The 17928-nt window shown below is 50.5% G+C and overlaps 12 non-coding genes across 12 annotated transcripts; all 12 read left to right on the forward strand.

Annotated features, from left to right (window-relative positions):
• Positions 1-729: 729 nt before the first annotated feature.
• On the forward strand, positions 730-812 carry TRNAL-CAG (transfer RNA leucine (anticodon CAG)). Its single transcript has one exon. It is a non-coding gene; the product is annotated as a tRNA-Leu (tRNA).
• A 1566-nt stretch (positions 813-2378) lies between these two features.
• On the forward strand, positions 2379-2461 carry TRNAL-CAG (transfer RNA leucine (anticodon CAG)). Its single transcript has one exon. It is a non-coding gene; the product is annotated as a tRNA-Leu (tRNA).
• Positions 2462-2943: 482 nt separating this feature from the next.
• Positions 2944-3026, forward strand: TRNAL-CAG (transfer RNA leucine (anticodon CAG)). Its single transcript has one exon. It is a non-coding gene; the product is annotated as a tRNA-Leu (tRNA).
• Positions 3027-4596: 1570 nt separating this feature from the next.
• TRNAL-CAG (transfer RNA leucine (anticodon CAG)) lies at positions 4597-4679 on the forward strand. The gene has a single exon. It is a non-coding gene; the product is annotated as a tRNA-Leu (tRNA).
• A 1020-nt stretch (positions 4680-5699) lies between these two features.
• TRNAL-CAG (transfer RNA leucine (anticodon CAG)) lies at positions 5700-5782 on the forward strand. The gene has a single exon. It is a non-coding gene; the product is annotated as a tRNA-Leu (tRNA).
• Positions 5783-7348: 1566 nt separating this feature from the next.
• On the forward strand, positions 7349-7431 carry TRNAL-CAG (transfer RNA leucine (anticodon CAG)). Its single transcript has one exon. It is a non-coding gene; the product is annotated as a tRNA-Leu (tRNA).
• A 1566-nt stretch (positions 7432-8997) lies between these two features.
• Positions 8998-9080, forward strand: TRNAL-CAG (transfer RNA leucine (anticodon CAG)). Its single transcript has one exon. It is a non-coding gene; the product is annotated as a tRNA-Leu (tRNA).
• Positions 9081-10646: 1566 nt separating this feature from the next.
• On the forward strand, positions 10647-10729 carry TRNAL-CAG (transfer RNA leucine (anticodon CAG)). Its single transcript has one exon. It is a non-coding gene; the product is annotated as a tRNA-Leu (tRNA).
• Positions 10730-12845: 2116 nt separating this feature from the next.
• Positions 12846-12928, forward strand: TRNAL-CAG (transfer RNA leucine (anticodon CAG)). The gene has a single exon. It is a non-coding gene; the product is annotated as a tRNA-Leu (tRNA).
• A 1020-nt stretch (positions 12929-13948) lies between these two features.
• On the forward strand, positions 13949-14031 carry TRNAL-CAG (transfer RNA leucine (anticodon CAG)). Its single transcript has one exon. It is a non-coding gene; the product is annotated as a tRNA-Leu (tRNA).
• Positions 14032-15597: 1566 nt separating this feature from the next.
• TRNAL-CAG (transfer RNA leucine (anticodon CAG)) lies at positions 15598-15680 on the forward strand. Its single transcript has one exon. It is a non-coding gene; the product is annotated as a tRNA-Leu (tRNA).
• Positions 15681-17246: 1566 nt separating this feature from the next.
• On the forward strand, positions 17247-17329 carry TRNAL-CAG (transfer RNA leucine (anticodon CAG)). The gene has a single exon. It is a non-coding gene; the product is annotated as a tRNA-Leu (tRNA).
• The last annotated feature ends 599 nt before the right edge of the window (positions 17330-17928 follow it).

Here is a 17928-nt window from a genome sequence, read left to right on the forward strand (position 1 = left end):
TTTTCACTGGGCCTAGTTGGAATGAAGTGACCTATTTGAAATGGAGGTCAGGAGGAAAGTTAGTGTGACATAGTGGGAGGCAGATGGAGGAGTGAGTGGGGGGAAGCGAGAGGTAAAAAGGCAGGCAGAGGAGTGAACACAGTTCTTCCTCCTCGCCCTCTGCCCAACCAACCACCTGTCTGCCCAAACGGCCCCGAACGGCCATTGTATATAGGCTTTGCTGGCAGAACTCTTTAGCCCTATCATTTAGAGTGAGTCCTGTGCAGGAGTACAGGGAGATCAGGCCGGCCCATACACAGTCCTTTCAGCCTAAACAGGCTCCCCGGGACTAGTGCCCAACCTCTTGTGACCAAGAAGGCTCTAGCACACTGCCTGAACCTCCTGAAGGGTTGGACACAGTGCATGCTTTTATTTGCATAAACCAGCCCGCCTCCTGCCTTCCTATTTCCTGAGGTGTAGTTGCTTGTGTCTGTTAACAGGTGGCAGGCAGCACCGTTCTGCAGAAACATGAAAGACTCATGTGTGCTTGTGACAAGTAGCTGCTGTACATAGGGATTGAACCCTGCACGTCTGTGCCAGTAGTCGTTGTATGAGTGCTGCCCTGCCTGTGATTATTCTTTTGGGAGGAATTGGGAGACTTTAATGCAATAGGAGAGGATTTTAGGCGGGTGGTCTTTGAGACTTTCCAACATTGCCTCTAAGCCGCATCTGAGGGGTGCAAATGGCAGAGTCAGGATGGCCGAGTGGTCTAAGGCGCTGCGTTCAGGTCGCAGTCTCCTCTGGAGGCGTGGGTTCGAATCCCACTTCTGACATGTCTGTAACAGAATTTTTCTTTTCATTTGATTGTAACATTCCAGGCGTCCTATAACTGCTGGCCAAGGCTTTCTGGAACAGGGAGATGGAGTTGGAGCACGCACTGCAGGCCTCATGGTTGATTTCCAGTGCTTCCTGTATTTCCTCGCTTCTTTTTTGGGAAAGTGAACTCCAGTGAAAAACCATCTTTGGACTGGGCCGGCCTTGTGGACATGCAAACGGGCGCACCGCGACATTTTGCCTTTGGAAAAAATGCATAAAGAACCCAATGTGTTGTCCTTTTAACTGGGCCTAGTGGGAATGAAGTGACATTTTTAAAATGGATGGGGAGGGTGGTGGGTTAGGAGGGGTGGGTGGGATGCGCAAGAGTATATTCCTGGCAGACTGTGGAGACATTTTAGGAAATCCAAGAGGATTTAAGTGTGGTCAAAGACTTGCCAACATAGCCTCTAAGCCGATTCAGGCAAGCGCCTAAGGCAGAGTCAGGATGGCCGAGTGATCTAAGGTGCTGCGTTCAGGTCTGGGTTCGAATCCCACTTCTGACATGCCTGAAACAGGTTTTTACTTTTCATGTGATTGCATTCCACGCTTCCTATAACTGCCGGCCTCGGACTTCTGGAACAGGGAGATGGAGTTGGAGCTTGCTCCACACACTCCCGTCCTCCAGCTAGGTCTGCAGTTCGTCCTGGAATGCTTCACTGCCCTTTTGGCAGGTGTACTACAGTGCTTAAATGAAAAACCGTCTTAGGACTGTGCTAGCTTTGTGGACTTGCAAATGGGCGCAGCGCGGCATTTTGTCTTTGGAAAAAATGCATAAAGAACCCAACGTCTTGTCCTTTTCACTGGGCCTAGTTGGAATGAAGTGACCTATTTGAAATGGAGGTCAGGAGGAAAGTTAGTGTGACATAGTGGGAGGCAGATGGAGGAGTGAGTGGGGGGAAGCGAGAGGTAAAAAGGCAGGCAGAGGAGTGAACACAGTTCTTCCTCCTTGCCCTCTGCCCAACCAACCACCTGCCTGCCCAAACGGCCACGAACGGCCATTGTATATAGGCTTTGCTGGCAGAACTCTTTAGCCCTGTCATTTAGAGTGAGTCCTGTGCAGGAGTACAGGGAGATCAGGCCGGCCCATACACAGTCCTTTCAGCCTAAACAGGCTCCCCGGGACTAGTGCCCAACCTCTTGTGACCAAGAAGGCTCTAGCACACTGCCTGAACCTCCTGAAGGGTTGGACACAGTGCATGCTTTTATTTGCATAAACCAGCCCGCCTCCTGCCTTCCTATTTCCTGAGGTGTAGTTGCTTGTGTCTGTTAACAGGTGGCAGGCAGCACCGTTCTGCAGAAACATGAAAGACTCATGTGTGCTTGTGACAAGTAGCTGCTGTACATAGGGATTGAACCCTGCACGTCTGTGCCAGTAGTCATTGTATGAGTGCTGCCCTGCCTGTGATTATTCTTTTGGGAGGAATTGGGAGACTTTAATGCAATAGGAGAGGATTTTAGGCGGGTGGTCTTTGAGACTTTCCAACATTGCCTCTAAGCCGCATCTGAGGGGTGCAAACGGCAGAGTCAGGATGGCCGAGTGGTCTAAGGCGCTGCGTTCAGGTCGCAGTCTCCGCTGGAGGCGTGGGTTCGAATCCCACCTCTGACATGTCTGTAACAGATTTTTTCTTTTCATTTGATTGTAACATTCCAGGCGTCCTATAACTGCTGGCCAAGGCTTTCTGGAACAGGGAGATGGAGTTGGAGCACGCACTGCAGGCCTCATGGTTGATTTCCAGTGCTTCCTGTATTTCCTCGCTTCTTTTTTGGGAAAGTGAACTCCAGTGAAAAACCATCTTTGGACTGGGCCGGCCTTGTGGACATGCAAACGGGCGCACCGCGACATTTTGCCTTTGGAAAAAATGCATAAAGAACCCAATGTGTTGTCCTTTTAACTGGGCCTAGTGGGAATGAAGTGACATTTTTAAAATGGATGGGGAGGGTGGTGGGTTAGGAGGGGTGGGTGGGATGCGCGAGAGTATATTCCTGGCAGACTGTGGAGACATTTTAGGAAATCCAAGAGGATTTAAGTGTGGTCAAAGACTTGCCAACATAGCCTCTAAGCCGATTCAGGCGAGCGCCTAAGGCAGAGTCAGGATGGCCGAGTGGTCTAAGGCGCTGCGTTCAGGTCGCAGTCTCCTCTGGAGGCGTGGGTTCGAATCCCACTTCTGACATGCCTGAAATGGGTTTTTACTTTTCATGTGATTGCATTCCACGCTTCCTATAACTGCCGGCCACGGATTTCTGGAACAGGGAGATGGAGTTGGAGCTTGCTCCACACACTCCCGTCCTCCAGCTAGGTCTGCAGTTGGTCCTGGAATGCTTGACTGCCCTTTTGGCAGGTGTACTACAGTGCTTAAATGAAAAACCGTCTTAGGACTGTGCTAGCTTTGTGGACTTGCAAATGGGCGCAGCGCGGCATTTTGTCTTTGGAAAAAATGCATAAAGAACCCAACGTCTTGTCCTTTTCACTGGGCCTAGTTGGAATGAAGTGACCTATTTGAAATGGGGGTCAGGTGGAAAGTTAGTGTGACATAGTGGGAGGCAGATGGAGGAGTGAGTGGGGGGAAGCGAGAGGTAAAAAGGCAGGCAGAGGAGTGAACACAGTTCTTCCTCCTCGCCCTCTGCCCAACCAACCACCTGCCTGCCCAAACGGCCACGAACGGCCATTGTATATAGGCTTTGCTGGCAGAACTCTTTAGCCCTGTAATTTAGAGTGAGTCCTGTGCAGGAGTACAGGGAGATCAGGCCGGCCCATACACAGTCCTTTCAGCCTAAACAGGCTCCCCGGCACTAGTGCCCAACCTCTTGTGACCAAGAAGGCTCTAGCACACTGCCTGAACCTCCTGAAGGGTTGGACACAGTGCATGCTTTTATTTGCATAAACCAGCCCGCCTCCTGCCTTCCTATTTCCTGAGGTGTAGTTGCTCGTGTCTGTTAACAGGTGGCAGGCAGCACCGTTCTGCAGAAACATGAAAGACTCATGTGTGCTTGTGACAAGTAGCTGCTGTACATAGGGATTGAACCCTGCACGTCTGTGCCAGTAGTCGTTGTATGAGTGCTGCCCTGCCTGTGATTATTCTTTTGGGAGGAATTTGGAGACTTTAATGCAATAGGAGAGGATTTTAGGCGGGTGGTCTTTGAGACTTTCCAACATTGCCTCTAAGCCGCATCTGAGGGGTGCAAACGGCAGAGTCAGGATGGCCGAGTGGTCTAAGGCGCTGCGTTCAGGTCGCAGTGGGTTCGAATCCCACCTCTGACATGTCTGTAACAGATTTTTTCTTTTCATTTGATTGTAACATTCCAGGCGTCCTATAACTGCTGGCCAAGGCTTTCTGGAACAGGGAGATGGAGTTGGAGCACGCACTGCAGGCCTCATGGTTGATTTCCAGTGCTTCCTGTATTTCCTCGCTTCTTTTTTGGGAAAGTGAACTCCAGTGAAAAACCATCTTTGGACTGGGCCGGCCTTGTGGACATGCAAACGGGCGCACCGCGACATTTTGCCTTTGGAAAAAATGCATAAAGAACCCAATGTGTTGTCCTTTTAACTGGGCCTAGTGGGAATGAAGTGACATTTTTAAAATGGATGGGGAGGGTGGTGGGTTAGGAGGGGTGGGTGGGATGCGCGAGAGTATATTCCTGGCAGACTGTGGAGACATTTTAGGAAATCCAAGAGGATTTAAGTGTGGTCAAAGACTTGCCAACATAGCCTCTAAGCCGATTCAGGCGAGCGCCTAAGGCAGAGTCAGGATGGCCGAGTGGTCTAAGGCGCTGCGTTCAGGTCGCAGTCTCCTCTGGAGGCGTGGGTTCGAATCCCACTTCTGACATGCCTGAAATGGGTTTTTACTTTTCATGTGATTGCATTCCACGCTTCCTATAACAGCCGGCCACGGATTTCTGGAACAGGGAGATGGAGTTGGAGCTTGCTCCACACACTCCCGTCCTCCAGCTAGGTCTGCAGTTCGTCCTGGAATGCTTCACTGCCCTTTTGGCAGGTGTACTACAGTGCTTAAATGAAAAACCGTCTTAGGACTGTGCTAGCTTTGTGGACTTGCAAATGGGCGCAGCGCAGCATTTTGTCTTTGGAAAAAATGCATAAAGAACCCAACGTCTTGTCCTTTTCACTGGGCCTAGTTGGAATGAAGTGACCTATTTGAAATGGAGGTCAGGAGGAAAGTTAGTGTGACATAGTGGGAGGCAGATGGAGGAGTGAGTGGGGGGAAGCGAGAGGTAAAAAGGCAGGCAGAGGAGTGAACACAGTTCTTCCTCCTCGCCCTCTGCCCAACCAACCACCTGTCTGCCCAAACGGCCCCGAACGGCCATTGTATATAGGCTTTGCTGGCAGAACTCTTTAGCCCTATCATTTAGAGTGAGTCCTGTGCAGGAGTACAGGGAGATCAGGCCGGCCCATACACAGTCCTTTCAGCCTAAACAGGCTCCCCGGGACTAGTGCCCAACCTCTTGTGACCAAGAAGGCTCTAGCACACTGCCTGAACCTCCTGAAGGGTTGGACACAGTGCATGCTTTTATTTGCATAAACCAGCCCGCCTCCTGCCTTCCTATTTCCTGAGGTGTAGTTGCTTGTGTCTGTTAACAGGTGGCAGGCAGCACCGTTCTGCAGAAACATGAAAGACTCATGTGTGCTTGTGACAAGTAGCTGCTGTACATAGGGATTGAACCCTGCACGTCTGTGCCAGTAGTCGTTGTATGAGTGCTGCCCTGCCTGTGATTATTCTTTTGGGAGGAATTGGGAGACTTTAATGCAATAGGAGAGGATTTTAGGCGGGTGGTCTTTGAGACTTTCCAACATTGCCTCTAAGCCGCATCTGAGGGGTGCAAATGGCAGAGTCAGGATGGCCGAGTGGTCTAAGGCGCTGCGTTCAGGTCGCAGTCTCCTCTGGAGGCGTGGGTTCGAATCCCACTTCTGACATGTCTGTAACAGAATTTTTCTTTTCATTTGATTGTAACATTCCAGGCGTCCTATAACTGCTGGCCAAGGCTTTCTGGAACAGGGAGATGGAGTTGGAGCACGCACTGCAGGCCTCATGGTTGATTTCCAGTGCTTCCTGTATTTCCTCGCTTCTTTTTTGGGAAAGTGAACTCCAGTGAAAAACCATCTTTGGACTGGGCCGGCCTTGTGGACATGCAAACGGGCGCACCGCGACATTTTGCCTTTGGAAAAAATGCATAAAGAACCCAATGTGTTGTCCTTTTAACTGGGCCTAGTGGGAATGAAGTGACATTTTTAAAATGGATGGGGAGGGTGGTGGGTTAGGAGGGGTGGGTGGGATGCGCAAGAGTATATTCCTGGCAGACTGTGGAGACATTTTAGGAAATCCAAGAGGATTTAAGTGTGGTCAAAGACTTGCCAACATAGCCTCTAAGCCGATTCAGGCAAGCGCCTAAGGCAGAGTCAGGATGGCCGAGTGATCTAAGGTGCTGCGTTCAGGTCTGGGTTCGAATCCCACTTCTGACATGCCTGAAACAGGTTTTTACTTTTCATGTGATTGCATTCCACGCTTCCTATAACTGCCGGCCTCGGACTTCTGGAACAGGGAGATGGAGTTGGAGCTTGCTCCACACACTCCCGTCCTCCAGCTAGGTCTGCAGTTCGTCCTGGAATGCTTCACTGCCCTTTTGGCAGGTGTACTACAGTGCTTAAATGAAAAACCGTCTTAGGACTGTGCTAGCTTTGTGGACTTGCAAATGGGCGCAGCGCGGCATTTTGTCTTTGGAAAAAATGCATAAAGAACCCAACGTCTTGTCCTTTTCACTGGGCCTAGTTGGAATGAAGTGACCTATTTGAAATGGAGGTCAGGAGGAAAGTTAGTGTGACATAGTGGGAGGCAGATGGAGGAGTGAGTGGGGGGAAGCGAGAGGTAAAAAGGCAGGCAGAGGAGTGAACACAGTTCTTCCTCCTTGCCCTCTGCCCAACCAACCACCTGCCTGCCCAAACGGCCACGAACGGCCATTGTATATAGGCTTTGCTGGCAGAACTCTTTAGCCCTGTCATTTAGAGTGAGTCCTGTGCAGGAGTACAGGGAGATCAGGCCGGCCCATACACAGTCCTTTCAGCCTAAACAGGCTCCCCGGGACTAGTGCCCAACCTCTTGTGACCAAGAAGGCTCTAGCACACTGCCTGAACCTCCTGAAGGGTTGGACACAGTGCATGCTTTTATTTGCATAAACCAGCCCGCCTCCTGCCTTCCTATTTCCTGAGGTGTAGTTGCTTGTGTCTGTTAACAGGTGGCAGGCAGCACCGTTCTGCAGAAACATGAAAGACTCATGTGTGCTTGTGACAAGTAGCTGCTGTACATAGGGATTGAACCCTGCACGTCTGTGCCAGTAGTCATTGTATGAGTGCTGCCCTGCCTGTGATTATTCTTTTGGGAGGAATTGGGAGACTTTAATGCAATAGGAGAGGATTTTAGGCGGGTGGTCTTTGAGACTTTCCAACATTGCCTCTAAGCCGCATCTGAGGGGTGCAAATGGCAGAGTCAGGATGGCCGAGTGGTCTAAGACGCTGCGTTCAGGTCGCAGTCTCCTCTGGAGGCGTGGGTTCGAATCCCACTTCTGACATGTCTGTAACAGAATTTTTCTTTTCATTTGATTGTAACATTCCAGGCGTCCTATAACTGCTGGCCAAGGCTTTCTGGAACAGGGAGATGGAGTTGGAGCACGCACTGCAGGCCTCATGGTTGATTTCCAGTGCTTCCTGTATTTCCTCGCTTCTTTTTTGGGAAAGTGAACTCCAGTGAAAAACCATCTTTGGACTGGGCCGGCCTTGTGGACATGCAAACGGGCGCACCGCGACATTTTGCCTTTGGAAAAAATGCATAAAGAACCCAATGTGTTGTCCTTTTAACTGTGCCTAGTGGGAATGAAGTGACATTTTTAAAATGGATGGGGAGGGTGGTGGGTTAGGAGGGGTGGGTGGGATGCGCGAGAGTATATTCCTGGAAGACTGTGGAGACATTTTAGGAAATCCAAGAGGATTTAAGTGTGGTCAAAGACTTGCCAACATAGCCTCTAAGCCGATTCAGGCAAGCGCCTAAGGCAGAGTCAGGATGGCCGAGTGGTCTAAGGTGCTGCGTTCAGGTCTGGGTTCGAATCCCACTTCTGACATGCCTGAAACGGGTTTTTACTTTTCATGTGATTGCATTCCACGCTTCCTATAACTGCCGGCCACAGACTTCTGGAACAGGGAGATGGAGTTGGAGCTTGCTCCACACACTCCCGTCCTCCAGCTAGGTCTGCAGTTCGTCCTGGAATGCTTCACTGCCCTTTTGGCAGGTGTACTACAGTGCTTAAATGAAAAACCGTCTTAGGACTGTGCTAGCTTTGTGGACTTGCAAATGGGCGCAGCGCGGCATTTTGTCTTTGGAAAAAATGCATAAAGAACCCAACGTCTTGTCCTTTTCACTGGGCCTAGTTGGAATGAAGTGACCTATTTGAAATGGGGGTCAGGTGGAAAGTTAGTGTGACATAGTGGGAGGCAGATGGAGGAGTGAGTGGGGGGAAGCGAGAGGTAAAAAGGCAGGCAGAGGAGTGAACACAGTTCTTCCTCCTCGCCCTCTGCCCAACCAACCACCTGCCTGCCCAAACGGCCACGAACGGCCATTGTATATAGGCTTTGCTGGCAGAACTCTTTAGCCCTGTCATTTAGAGTGAGTCCTGTGCAGGAGTACAGGGAGATCAGGCCGGCCCATACACAGTCCTTTCAGCCTAAACAGGCTCCCCGGGACTAGTGCCCAACCTCTTGTGACCAAGAAGGCTCTAGCACACTGCCTGAACCTCCTGAAGGGTTGGACACAGTGCATGCTTTTATTTGCATAAACCAGCCCGCCTCCTGCCTTCCTATTTCCTGAGGTGTAGTTGCTTGTGTCTGTTAACAGGTGGCAGGCAGCACCGTTCTGCAGAAACATGAAAGACTCATGTGTGCTTGTGACAAGTAGCTGCTGTACATAGGGATTGAACCCTGCACGTCTGTGCCAGTAGTCGTTGTATGAGTGCTGCCCTGCCTGTGATTATTCTTTTGGGAGGAATTGGGAGACTTTAATGCAATAGGAGAGGATTTTAGGCGGGTGGTCTTTGAGACTTTCCAACATTGCCTCTAAGCCGCATCTGAGGGGTGCAAATGGCAGAGTCAGGATGGCCGAGTGGTCTAAGGCGCTGCGTTCAGGTCGCAGTCTCCTCTGGAAGCGTGGGTTCGAATCCCACTTCTGACATGTCTGTAACAGAATTTTTCTTTTCATTTGATTGTAACATTCCAGGCGTCCTATAACTGCTGGCCAAGGCTTTCTGGAACAGGGAGATGGAGTTGGAGCACGCACTGCAGGCCTCATGGTTGATTTCCAGTGCTTCCTGTATTTCCTCGCTTCTTTTTTGGGAAAGTGAACTCCAGTGAAAAACCATCTTTGGACTGGGCCGGCCTTGTGGACATGCAAACGGGCGCACCGCGACATTTTGCCTTTGGAAAAAATGCATAAAGAACCCAATGTGTTGTCCTTTTAACTGGGCCTAGTGGGAATGAAGTGACATTTTTAAAATGGATGGGGAGGGTGGTGGGTTAGGAGGGGTGGGTGGGATGCGCGAGAGTATATTCCTGGCAGACTGTGGAGACATTTTAGGAAATCCAAGAGGATTTAAGTGTGGTCAAAGACTTGCCAACATAGCCTCTAAGCCGATTCAGGCGAGCGCCTAAGGCAGAGTCAGGATGGCCGAGTGGTCTAAGGTGCTGCGTTCAGGTCTGGGTTCGAATCCCACTTCTGACATGCCTGAAACGGGTTTTTACTTTTCATGTGATTGCATTCCACGCTTCCTATAACTGCCGGCCACGGACTTCTGGAACAGGGAGATGGAGTTGGAGCTTGCTCCACACACTCCCGTCCTCCAGCTAGGTCTGCAGTTCGTCCTGGAATGCTTCACTGCCCTTTTGGCAGGTGTACTACAGTGCTTAAATGAAAAACCGTCTTAGGACTGTGCTAGCTTTGTGGACTTGCAAATGGGCGCAGCGCAGCATTTTGTCTTTGGAAAAAATGCATAAAGAACCCAACGTCTTGTCCTTTTCACTGGGCCTAGTTGGAATGAAGTGACCTATTTGAAATGGAGGTCAGGAGGAAAGTTAGTGTGACATAGTGGGAGGCAGATGGAGGAGTGAGTGGGGGGAAGCGAGAGGTAAAAAGGCAGGCAGAGGAGTGAACACAGTTCTTCCTCCTCGCCCTCTGCCCAACCAACCACCTGTCTGCCCAAACGGCCCCGAACGGCCATTGTATATAGGCTTTGCTGGCAGAACTCTTTAGCCCTATCATTTAGAGTGAGTCCTGTGCAGGAGTACAGGGAGATCAGGCCGGCCCATACACAGTCCTTTCAGCCTAAACAGGCTCCCCGGGACTAGTGCCCAACCTCTTGTGACCAAGAAGGCTCTAGCACACTGCCTGAACCTCCTGAAGGGTTGGACACAGTGCATGCTTTTATTTGCATAAACCAGCCCGCCTCCTGCCTTCCTATTTCCTGAGGTGTAGTTGCTTGTGTCTGTTAACAGGTGGCAGGCAGCACCGTTCTGCAGAAACATGAAAGACTCATGTGTGCTTGTGACAAGTAGCTGCTGTACATAGGGATTGAACCCTGCACGTCTGTGCCAGTAGTCGTTGTATGAGTGCTGCCCTGCCTGTGATTATTCTTTTGGGAGGAATTGGGAGACTTTAATGCAATAGGAGAGGATTTTAGGCGGGTGGTCTTTGAGACTTTCCAACATTGCCTCTAAGCCGCATCTGAGGGGTGCAAATGGCAGAGTCAGGATGGCCGAGTGGTCTAAGGCGCTGCGTTCAGGTCGCAGTCTCCTCTGGAGGCGTGGGTTCGAATCCCACTTCTGACATGTCTGTAACAGAATTTTTCTTTTCATTTGATTGTAACATTCCAGGCGTCCTATAACTGCTGGCCAAGGCTTTCTGGAACAGGGAGATGGAGTTGGAGCACGCACTGCAGGCCTCATGGTTGATTTCCAGTGCTTCCTGTATTTCCTCGCTTCTTTTTTGGGAAAGTGAACTCCAGTGAAAAACCATCTTTGGACTGGGCCGGCCTTGTGGACATGCAAACGGGCGCACCGCGACATTTTGCCTTTGGAAAAAATGCATAAAGAACCCAATGTGTTGTCCTTTTAACTGGGCCTAGTGGGAATGAAGTGACATTTTTAAAATGGATGGGGAGGGTGGTGGGTTAGGAGGGGTGGGTGGGATGCGCAAGAGTATATTCCTGGCAGACTGTGGAGACATTTTAGGAAATCCAAGAGGATTTAAGTGTGGTCAAAGACTTGCCAACATAGCCTCTAAGCCGATTCAGGCAAGCGCCTAAGGCAGAGTCAGGATGGCCGAGTGATCTAAGGTGCTGCGTTCAGGTCTGGGTTCGAATCCCACTTCTGACATGCCTGAAACGGGTTTTTACTTTTCATGTGATTGCATTCCACGCTTCCTATAACTGCCGGCCTCGGACTTCTGGAACAGGGAGATGGAGTTGGAGCTTGCTCCACACACTCCCGTCCTCCAGCTAGGTCTGCAGTTCGTCCTGGAATGCTTCACTGCCCTTTTGGCAGGTGTACTACAGTGCTTAAATGAAAAACCGTCTTAGGACTGTGCTAGCTTTGTGGACTTGCAAATGGGCGCAGCGCGGCATTTTGTCTTTGGAAAAAATGCATAAAGAACCCAACGTCTTGTCCTTTTCACTGGGCCTAGTTGGAATGAAGTGACCTATTTGAAATGGAGGTCAGGAGGAAAGTTAGTGTGACATAGTGGGAGGCAGATGGAGGAGTGAGTGGGGGGAAGCGAGAGGTAAAAAGGCAGGCAGAGGAGTGAACACAGTTCTTCCTCCTCGCCCTCTGCCCAACCAACCACCTGCCTGCCCAAACGGCCACGAACGGCCATTGTATATAGGCTTTGCTGGCAGAACTCTCTAGCCCTGTCATTTAGAGTGAGTCCTGTGCAGGAGTACAGGGAGATCAGGCCGGCCCATACACAGTCCTTTCAGCCTAAACAGGCTCCCCGGGACTAGTGCCCAACCTCTTGTGACCAAGAAGGCTCTAGCACACTGCCTGAACCTCCTGAAGGGTTGGACACAGTGCATGCTTTTATTTGCATAAACCAGCCCGCCTCCTGCCTTCCTATTTCCTGAGGTGTAGTTGCTTGTGTCTGTTAACAGGTGGCAGGCAGCACCGTTCTGCAGAAACATGAAAGACTCATGTGTGCTTGTGACAAGTAGCTGCTGTACATAGGGATTGAACCCTGCACGTCTGTGCCAGTAGTCGTTGTATGAGTGCTGCCCTGCCTGTGATTATTCTTTTGGGAGGAATTGGGAGACTTTAATGCAATAGGAGAGGATTTTAGGCGGGTGGTCTTTGAGACTTTCCAACATTGCCTCTAAGCCGCATCTGAGGGGTGCAAATGGCAGAGTCAGGATGGCCGAGTGGTCTAAGGCGCTGCGTTCAGGTCGCAGTGGGTTCGAATCCCACCTCTGACATGTCTGTAACAGATTTTTTCTTTTCATTTGATTGTAACATTCCAGGCGTCCTATAACTGCTGGCCAAGGCTTTCTGGAACAGGGAGATGGAGTTGGAGCACGCACTGCAGGCCTCATGGTTGATTTCCAGTGCTTCCTGTATTTCCTCGCTTCTTTTTTGGGAAAGTGAACTCCAGTGAAAAACCATCTTTGGACTGGGCCGGCCTTGTGGACATGCAAACGGGCGCACCGCGACATTTTGCCTTTGGAAAAAATGCATAAAGAACCCAATGTGTTGTCCTTTTAACTGGGCCTAGTGGGAATGAAGTGACATTTTTAAAATGGATGGGGAGGGTGGTGGGTTAGGAGGGGTGGGTGGGATGCGCGAGAGTATATTCCTGGCAGACTGTGGAGACATTTTAGGAAATCCAAGAGGATTTAAGTGTGGTCAAAGACTTGCCAACATAGCCTCTAAGCCGATTCAGGCGAGCGCCTAAGGCAGAGTCAGGATGGCCGAGTGGTCTAAGGCGCTGCGTTCAGGTCGCAGTCTCCTCTGGAGGCGTGGGTTCGAATCCCACTTCTGACATGCCTGAAATGGGTTTTTACTTTTCATGTGATTGCATTCCACGCTTCCTATAACTGCCGGCCACGGATTTCTGGAACAGGGAGATGGAGTTGGAGCTTGCTCCACACACTCCCGTCCTCCAGCTAGGTCTGCAGTTGGTCCTGGAATGCTTGACTGCCCTTTTGGCAGGTGTACTACAGTGCTTAAATGAAAAACCGTCTTAGGACTGTGCTAGCTTTGTGGACTTGCAAATGGGCGCAGCGCGGCATTTTGTCTTTGGAAAAAATGCATAAAGAACCCAACGTCTTGTCCTTTTCACTGGGCCTAGTTGGAATGAAGTGACCTATTTGAAATGGGGGTCAGGTGGAAAGTTAGTGTGACATAGTGGGAGGCAGATGGAGGAGTGAGTGGGGGGAAGCGAGAGGTAAAAAGGCAGGCAGAGGAGTGAACACAGTTCTTCCTCCTCGCCCTCTGCCCAACCAACCACCTGCCTGCCCAAACGGCCACGAACGGCCATTGTATATAGGCTTTGCTGGCAGAACTCTTTAGCCCTGTAATTTAGAGTGAGTCCTGTGCAGGAGTACAGGGAGATCAGGCCGGCCCATACACAGTCCTTTCAGCCTAAACAGGCTCCCCGGCACTAGTGCCCAACCTCTTGTGACCAAGAAGGCTCTAGCACACTGCCTGAACCTCCTGAAGGGTTGGACACAGTGCATGCTTTTATTTGCATAAACCAGCCCGCCTCCTGCCTTCCTATTTCCTGAGGTGTAGTTGCTTGTGTCTGTTAACAGGTGGCAGGCAGCACCGTTCTGCAGAAACATGAAAGACTCATGTGTGCTTGTGACAAGTAGCTGCTGTACATAGGGATTGAACCCTGCACGTCTGTGCCAGTAGTCGTTGTATGAGTGCTGCCCTGCCTGTGATTATTCTTTTGGGAGGAATTGGGAGACTTTAATGCAATAGGAGAGGATTTTAGGCGGGTGGTCTTTGAGACTTTCCAACATTGCCTCTAAGCCGCATCTGAGGGGTGCAAATGGCAGAGTCAGGATGGCCGAGTGGTCTAAGGCGCTGCGTTCAGGTCGCAGTCTCCTCTGGAGGCGTGGGTTCGAATCCCACTTCTGACATGTCTGTAACAGAATTTTTCTTTTCATTTGATTGTAACATTCCAGGCGTCCTATAACTGCTGGCCAAGGCTTTCTGGAACAGGGAGATGGAGTTGGAGCACGCACTGCAGGCCTCATGGTTGATTTCCAGTGCTTCCTGTATTTCCTCGCTTCTTTTTTGGGAAAGTGAACTCCAGTGAAAAACCATCTTTGGACTGGGCCGGCCTTGTGGACATGCAAACGGGCGCACCGCGACATTTTGCCTTTGGAAAAAATGCATAAAGAACCCAATGTGTTGTCCTTTTAACTGGGCCTAGTGGGAATGAAGTGACATTTTTAAAATGGATGGGGAGGGTGGTGGGTTAGGAGGGGTGGGTGGGATGCGCAAGAGTATATTCCTGGCAGACTGTGGAGACATTTTAGGAAATCCAAGAGGATTTAAGTGTGGTCAAAGACTTGCCAACATAGCCTCTAAGCCGATTCAGGCAAGCGCCTAAGGCAGAGTCAGGATGGCCGAGTGATCTAAGGTGCTGCGTTCAGGTCTGGGTTCGAATCCCACTTCTGACATGCCTGAAACGGGTTTTTACTTTTCATGTGATTGCATTCCACGCTTCCTATAACTGCCGGCCTCGGACTTCTGGAACAGGGAGATGGAGTTGGAGCTTGCTCCACACACTCCCGTCCTCCAGCTAGGTCTGCAGTTCGTCCTGGAATGCTTCACTGCCCTTTTGGCAGGTGTACTACAGTGCTTAAATGAAAAACCGTCTTAGGACTGTGCTAGCTTTGTGGACTTGCAAATGGGCGCAGCGCAGCATTTTGTCTTTGGAAAAAATGCATAAAGAACCCAACGTCTTGTCCTTTTCACTGGGCCTAGTTGGAATGAAGTGACCTATTTGAAATGGAGGTCAGGAGGAAAGTTAGTGTGACATAGTGGGAGGCAGATGGAGGAGTGAGTGGGGGGAAGCGAGAGGTAAAAAGGCAGGCAGAGGAGTGAACACAGTTCTTCCTCCTCGCCCTCTGCCCAACCAACCACCTGTCTGCCCAAACGGCCCCGAACGGCCATTGTATATAGGCTTTGCTGGCAGAACTCTTTAGCCCTATCATTTAGAGTGAGTCCTGTGCAGGAGTACAGGGAGATCAGGCCGGCCCATACACAGTCCTTTCAGCCTAAACAGGCTCCCCGGGACTAGTGCCCAACCTCTTGTGACCAAGAAGGCTCTAGCACACTGCCTGAACCTCCTGAAGGGTTGGACACAGTGCATGCTTTTATTTGCATAAACCAGCCCGCCTCCTGCCTTCCTATTTCCTGAGGTGTAGTTGCTTGTGTCTGTTAACAGGTGGCAGGCAGCACCGTTCTGCAGAAACATGAAAGACTCATGTGTGCTTGTGACAAGTAGCTGCTGTACATAGGGATTGAACCCTGCACGTCTGTGCCAGTAGTCGTTGTATGAGTGCTGCCCTGCCTGTGATTATTCTTTTGGGAGGAATTGGGAGACTTTAATGCAATAGGAGAGGATTTTAGGCGGGTGGTCTTTGAGACTTTCCAACATTGCCTCTAAGCCGCATCTGAGGGGTGCAAATGGCAGAGTCAGGATGGCCGAGTGGTCTAAGGCGCTGCGTTCAGGTCGCAGTCTCCTCTGGAGGCGTGGGTTCGAATCCCACTTCTGACATGTCTGTAACAGAATTTTTCTTTTCATTTGATTGTAACATTCCAGGCGTCCTATAACTGCTGGCCAAGGCTTTCTGGAACAGGGAGATGGAGTTGGAGCACGCACTGCAGGCCTCATGGTTGATTTCCAGTGCTTCCTGTATTTCCTCGCTTCTTTTTTGGGAAAGTGAACTCCAGTGAAAAACCATCTTTGGACTGGGCCGGCCTTGTGGACATGCAAACGGGCGCACCGCGACATTTTGCCTTTGGAAAAAATGCATAAAGAACCCAATGTGTTGTCCTTTTAACTGGGCCTAGTGGGAATGAAGTGACATTTTTAAAATGGATGGGGAGGGTGGTGGGTTAGGAGGGGTGGGTGGGATGCGCAAGAGTATATTCCTGGCAGACTGTGGAGACATTTTAGGAAATCCAAGAGGATTTAAGTGTGGTCAAAGACTTGCCAACATAGCCTCTAAGCCGATTCAGGCAAGCGCCTAAGGCAGAGTCAGGATGGCCGAGTGATCTAAGGTGCTGCGTTCAGGTCTGGGTTCGAATCCCACTTCTGACATGCCTGAAACAGGTTTTTACTTTTCATGTGATTGCATTCCACGCTTCCTATAACTGCCGGCCTCGGACTTCTGGAACAGGGAGATGGAGTTGGAGCTTGCTCCACACACTCCCGTCCTCCAGCTAGGTCTGCAGTTCGTCCTGGAATGCTTCACTGCCCTTTTGGCAGGTGTACTACAGTGCTTAAATGAAAAACCGTCTTAGGACTGTGCTAGCTTTGTGGACTTGCAAATGGGCGCAGCGCGGCATTTTGTCTTTGGAAAAAATGCATAAAGAACCCAACGTCTTGTCCTTTTCACTGGGCCTAGTTGGAATGAAGTGACCTATTTGAAATGGAGGTCAGGAGGAAAGTTAGTGTGACATAGTGGGAGGCAGATGGAGGAGTGAGTGGGGGGAAGCGAGAGGTAAAAAGGCAGGCAGAGGAGTGAACACAGTTCTTCCTCCTTGCCCTCTGCCCAACCAACCACCTGCCTGCCCAAACGGCCACGAACGGCCATTGTATATAGGCTTTGCTGGCAGAACTCTTTAGCCCTGTCATTTAGAGTGAGTCCTGTGCAGGAGTACAGGGAGATCAGGCCGGCCCATACACAGTCCTTTCAGCCTAAACAGGCTCCCCGGGACTAGTGCCCAACCTCTTGTGACCAAGAAGGCTCTAGCACACTGCCTGAACCTCCTGAAGGGTTGGACACAGTGCATGCTTTTATTTGCATAAACCAGCCCGCCTCCTGCCTTCCTATTTCCTGAGGTGTAGTTGCTTGTGTCTGTTAACAGGTGGCAGGCAGCACCGTTCTGCAGAAACATGAAAGACTCATGTGTGCTTGTGACAAGTAGCTGCTGTACATAGGGATTGAACCCTGCACGTCTGTGCCAGTAGTCATTGTATGAGTGCTGCCCTGCCTGTGATTATTCTTTTGGGAGGAATTGGGAGACTTTAATGCAATAGGAGAGGATTTTAGGCGGGTGGTCTTTGAGACTTTCCAACATTGCCTCTAAGCCGCATCTGAGGGGTGCAAATGGCAGAGTCAGGATGGCCGAGTGGTCTAAGACGCTGCGTTCAGGTCGCAGTCTCCTCTGGAGGCGTGGGTTCGAATCCCACTTCTGACATGTCTGTAACAGAATTTTTCTTTTCATTTGATTGTAACATTCCAGGCGTCCTATAACTGCTGGCCAAGGCTTTCTGGAACAGGGAGATGGAGTTGGAGCACGCACTGCAGGCCTCATGGTTGATTTCCAGTGCTTCCTGTATTTCCTCGCTTCTTTTTTGGGAAAGTGAACTCCAGTGAAAAACCATCTTTGGACTGGGCCGGCCTTGTGGACATGCAAACGGGCGCACCGCGACATTTTGCCTTTGGAAAAAATGCATAAAGAACCCAATGTGTTGTCCTTTTAACTGTGCCTAGTGGGAATGAAGTGACATTTTTAAAATGGATGGGGAGGGTGGTGGGTTAGGAGGGGTGGGTGGGATGCGCGAGAGTATATTCCTGGAAGACTGTGGAGACATTTTAGGAAATCCAAGAGGATTTAAGTGTGGTCAAAGACTTGCCAACATAGCCTCTAAGCCGATTCAGGCAAGCGCCTAAGGCAGAGTCAGGATGGCCGAGTGGTCTAAGGTGCTGCGTTCAGGTCTGGGTTCGAATCCCACTTCTGACATGCCTGAAACGGGTTTTTACTTTTCATGTGATTGCATTCCACGCTTCCTATAA

This window comes from Ambystoma mexicanum, chromosome 11, assembly GCF_040938575.1.
Source record: "Ambystoma mexicanum isolate Mex_15411 chromosome 11, UKY_AmexF1_1, whole genome shotgun sequence".
Taxonomy (NCBI): Eukaryota; Metazoa; Chordata; class Amphibia; order Caudata; family Ambystomatidae; genus Ambystoma; species Ambystoma mexicanum.